At 30.8% G+C, this 5,476-nt stretch overlaps 1 long non-coding RNA gene across 1 annotated transcript; it reads right to left on the bottom strand.

The window, feature by feature from the left end:
- Positions 1–471: 471 nt before the first annotated feature.
- On the bottom strand, positions 472–2,113 carry LOC112999822 (uncharacterized). Its single transcript, XR_003265039.2, has 3 exons — positions 1,890–2,113; positions 1,170–1,362; positions 472–1,068 (listed from the first exon to the last, which is right to left on the bottom strand). It is a non-coding gene; the product is annotated as an uncharacterized lncRNA (long non-coding RNA).
- Between the last annotated feature and the right edge of the window lie 3,363 nt (positions 2,114–5,476).

The raw sequence follows: 5,476 nt of genomic DNA, 5'->3' as shown, positions 1-5,476 counted from the left end.
AAGATCTTTTGCATAATAACCTGCGAAAACTATTACGTAATGCTGCTTTATATATGGATGAGAGGGACAAGTGGAAGTGAAAAGGAGATAGTTCATGCGTATTTTACAAGTTATATCTCATATCGCTTCTTTCACATAATATCTACTCGTGAATTTATACTTGGTTAGACTTTTAGTTTGTTTTACATATTATTAGGGTAAATCATGTTTTTTCCTCTAAAATATGTAATATCTAGTTTTAGTCTCTTTTAAATTTATTGTCTCTTTAATTTTGAAATACATAAATTTTGATTTTCCAAGACAAAATGTGGTTTAGATTCACTATTGCAAAAATCACATTCTACATCGATTATTTGCTATATATGACATTGATTATTGACTATCATCGTATCAGATCGTAAAAAAAAATGCGACTACAATAACAATTGTTAACAACCGTCTTAGAATGTGTAAACATTTTAAAAAAGATCATAAAGACAACTGTCTTAGAATGTATTATTTTTTTTAAGCTTTGCAAAAATCTCTTGAACAATGTATGAAAGAAATCTACATATACAAGTACAAGACAAGAGCAATTATACATTATTATCATCTTCATACCTAACCACAAGATGACTTTACACCAAGTACAAAACACTAGTAAGTAAAATCTGACCTAACAAGAAAGTTAAATACAACCTATTAAAATTATTCCACAAAGAAAAAAAATAGATCCTTTTTTATCTTTTTTAATATAACTAACATATCAAACCATTAAATAAACTTAAATCTATTTCATTAGCATTATATATCAAGGTCTGAAAAATCAAATCCACACTTACCATGTTGCTCGAGATCTTTCCAAAAAAGAGGGTACTTAATTGAACACATAGTGTCAATCTCTCTAGCTTTGCCGTGCACTTCTTCAGCCATATCAGAATTTATGAGACCACCAAATATAACAGTGTCAAGGATTTCCTTTTATTTCTCTGGTAACTAACTGGTTTAAAAAAAATTGGATTAAATACAATTGCAGAAAAGGAGAGAAGAGTAAAAACCTCTGTCACTGAACGTCTCCTCCAACTGATTCTATTTATTGCAAAAAGTTTGAAAAATATTAGAATAATAAAAACACTTTTAACCAACAAAACAATAAAAAGAGAAGAGAGAAAATAATGAATAAAGAATACCTGAGAATTGGAAAAGGAATAGGGCAAGTTAGAGACAAAAAGAGTCGAGGAGCAATGCTCTTTGCCTCCATTTTCCTTCACTATGTTCTTCTTTTCCATCTCTCTTCACACCTTCTTTTTTTCTCAACCAAAAATTCCACGGGGATATATGACTTCTTAAAATGAGTGGTATTGATTTTGTCAAGGCAACTTGCTGTAAGAGATTAATAAAATGAATTATAAATTTCAAGTGGAGAGCAAAGTTTACAGTGAATACTTTATTTAGACCAATATTATTATAATAGAAAATTTCCAATCAGCCAATTCCTTTATGTTCTATTGCCATTATACAACTCAGAACCAAAATTGACATCTCTAACTCAAAAGTATGATACTCAGGACAATGAGTTATTTCAATCTTATACCGTGTAGTCTATATGGAAAATTTAGACAAATCACAAACAATGTGGAAAATTTAAATGCAACAATTAGAATTCTTGGATTTTTATAATTCAGTTTGGATATGCCACAAAGTTATATTTCTTAGTTGAAAGTCCAACACCTTGAGCATTAAAGCAAACACATAAAATGCAAAACTAAGGAGAAAGTATAAACCACAAAACTACTTAACTCTTGCTACAGCCACACACACAACCCAAATCAAACCCTATGAAAAGACCCTTGTCAAACTTTAGGGGAGAGAAAGGTACGAGAGAAATCAAAGTTGTGAGATAGACGAACCTAAGAGAGAGGTTGTGAGTGCGAGTAAACGCAAGGGGTTGCGAGAGGTTTCGGTGTGGAGAAAGTGAGGTTGCGGTGAGCAGGAGTAGGCCGGGTTGCGTAGTTGAGCAATTTTTTGGAAAGTGTCTCTTTCCCTTCTCGCAATCGATAACAAGCTCGCTCCTTTCTTCTTCCCCTTCGCTCCGCTCATTTTCGTGCCTCTCCCTTTTTCCCCAAATGATGGTGATAAGCACTAGAGTAGGGTTTCTATCTTTTAAAACGCCAACAACACCTGCCGTTTTATTATAAGCTAGGTCCCCTTATAATGCGCGCGTCAAAAACAACGACCTTTTTACATATAAATCCATCGTCGTTATCGTTGCCCCTAGTACATTTTATGGCGGTTTCATAAAACCGTCTTAGAATATGTCATAAAAAATTATTATTCTTGATTACAAAACTAATCTCTAATAGTGATTAGATAAAGTTTGGAGGATAAAAAATGATACATTTCAAAATTAGAGAGACAAAACACAAACAAAATTTTTAGAAAACATTAAAATCTAATTTTATAGAGATTAAAAATATATTTTATTCAATTATATAACAAGTAATTAATATGATGTGGCACTATGTTATTTGGACTTTGTGGCAGTTCAAGGAAAAAAAAAGTTTTTAAATTGGTTATCTTCGATTTTATCCATATTATTGCTAATATGGTGAAACTCGTCATATAGACTTCGTTTGTCTCAAAAAGGAGGTGGAAATTATTGTATTCTCTCTGGTTGGTACGTGATTCCAGTGCTTTGCATTAAGCAGACTTTATTGCGTGGCTAATTATCTATTTCTTGTACATGGTTAAAACACCACTAGTGCACTTAATAACTTTTTTTTTTGCATATAAAAAATTCAATTAAAATACATACAGTATGTTATAGAAAGCAAAAGTTTTGGTTCAATTCTAGAACCATGCAAAAAACTCAAATATCTGATCGATCAAAACTTATTTTCCTTCGTCTGTAGTGCTTTTCTCTTGGTTGGTTGTAAATTAAACTTTTCTTTCTGGCAGAAGGTGCCCACTAAAGGAGCAAAACAAGCACATGCATAATTTGTTTTGGCCAGATCCATGGAATCTTTCTTTGAATGACTCTCTCCAAAAATCTGGCATAGTTGCATACTATACATCGCATCTATATATGTCAATAATCATTATTTCCCTGAACTAGATGTCGTTACCATTTCAATGCTAGAGCTAAAGCCCTTTTCCATATATATTACTAAACTCAATTCGTGAACATTATCGTGTAATTAGAGTGGATAGGAAATTAGGTACGTTCACAGAAAATAAGAATTTCATTTATAAGATTAAGTAACGACTTCTAATGATACCCTGACTTTGTACTGTAGAGAGGTTTAATTAATCCTCATTTGATTTTTCTAGTTGCAATGATTATCATTTTAGTTTTTTATACAGCAAAACATTCTATTTTGATCTTTATATGTTGTTGCCATTCTTTAAACTAAGGTGTTTTAATCTGTAGGGATTAAAAGAAAAATTTGTTGCAATTATAAAACAAAATAAGTAATTAAACCTCGTAGAATATTTTATAAGATTAAGTAACCAATTGGTATGTTATAAGAACTAGCCGAAGTAATAATATTGAAGTCTGAAGACAAAAATTTAAAGGTATACCATGAGTTTGTATTGTAGAAATTGATAGGATTATACTAACATTTAGAACAACCAAATAACAACGTAAATTAATAGCCCTATTATTCTTTTAGCCCGCTTCCATGATAGTACTGGCCTACTGGGTCACAAATTAGACTAGAGACTGGTCTCCATACTTTTTCTTTAATTAACCTGAATATGACAAAATTAAATTTTAGAAATATAGCTGAAACGAAAAATAGAGTAGGTAACCATTTTTTTTTATCAGTAGTTAAGGTAACAATATATAATCCAAATTTGCAAATTGAATACATAACACAATTATTTCCCTACATTGCTACTAATTTGAATAGTCTTCAACTCTTAAATTGAGTTTGACTCTTCCTCAATCTTATAAAATCTATTTGTAAAATTTTATCCTGCTTAGAGGCTTGAATTTTTTTTTTTTCCAATATGAATAATAATTCGGAAATGCATCTTATTGGTACGAAGGAAATTTCGTATAGATTATAAACGATGTGCCTTCTTTTTCCTATCAGAGGGTTCCCTTCCATAAATTAATGATTTTTTTTCCTTCTTGTTTTGTGTTTTTTTACTGCAAATATTTCTTTTTCCTATCACGTGGCTTCACTTGTTATAGGAATAAAGATCGGAAATGCTTCTTTTTCTTTCAGCAGTTATTAGAATTCCACTTTTCAAGTCTTCATGTCCTTCTCCTCCCTTGATGGTCTCCATTGATTTCAGTCTCTTGTATATGTATTTTTTTTTTCTTGGGTTTGAAACGCAAGATTTTTTGCTTATTTTAAAAGGGATTTTCTTATTGAATAAATTTTTTGATTCAGCAACTGAAGGGATCTTTTAAAAATGTTAGAATGGAATTGCCGAATGATTTTAGGAAGATACAGCAAATGACAAATCCGCCAAATGAAAAGTAGTAGACATTTGTTCTGAGAGATAATATTGTTTTCTTTAAGTTTTGGTGAGAGAGCATCACGATTAGCGGGAATTTCACATAGCATCAGGAATTTTTTATTTATTTTTTTCACAGCAAATTTGTTATTTAAAAAAAATTAATTACACAACAGAAATTGAAAGTTTCGTACGTTTCGTGCTACTTGATTTGGTACCAAATAGCATTGTTGATAATAATTTTACACCAAGCCCAATCGCCATACATCAATCAAAACCCTAACAAAAGAGAGTTTGGCAAGTCTGTCATCCCAATCAAATAGATGTTTTAGCATTTAACGACTATGTAACCGAGGAGAGTTATATTCATGAATTATGAGTAACCATATAAGTGAATATTACATTACATCTTAATTTAAAATTTTAAAGTTAAATTTATGAGTATTTTTTCACTTGTATTTAACTTTTTTATTTTTATTTAAAGTAAAACTTTACTCCACACTTGTATTTCAATAATCTAAGTATAAGTCTCTTTCACATAATAGTCTTTTTTTCAAGTAAAAGTCATTACTTCCACGAGTATTTTTAGAGATCATTACAACTCACATACTCTAGATACTTACGCTACTACTCCACCCATAAAACATGTCATCTAGAATCACCATCAGAAAGACTTTAAATACAAAAGACATATATTCTCAAGATCAAGCTTAACCAACTCCGATCCTTTTCCCGTCCTCAAAACAATAAATTATAGTGGAACATAATAAACATAACGTTTTTTGTGCAAATAAATAGAAAAAATATTCAAGATCAACAATTTATGTTTGAACGAACTTTCATCAAAATCAACACTTTAAGAGCTCTTCAAGAAGACTTTTTCCAACATATATTCTTTAGCCAAGATACAAAATACAAAGCTTCAAAATCAAAAGTCTCCAAGCTAGACTTGAGCTCTAAAGCTTCCCTTACCAAAGATAACTTGAGTCCTTTTTGCAAGCTTGTTCTAGAATAGTGCTTCTAGCTA

This window comes from Glycine max, chromosome 16 (assembly GCF_000004515.6).
Source record: "Glycine max cultivar Williams 82 chromosome 16, Glycine_max_v4.0, whole genome shotgun sequence".
Classification (NCBI taxonomy): domain Eukaryota; kingdom Viridiplantae; phylum Streptophyta; class Magnoliopsida; order Fabales; family Fabaceae; genus Glycine; species Glycine max.
This window is presented reverse-complemented; position numbering and strand designations above follow the sequence as displayed.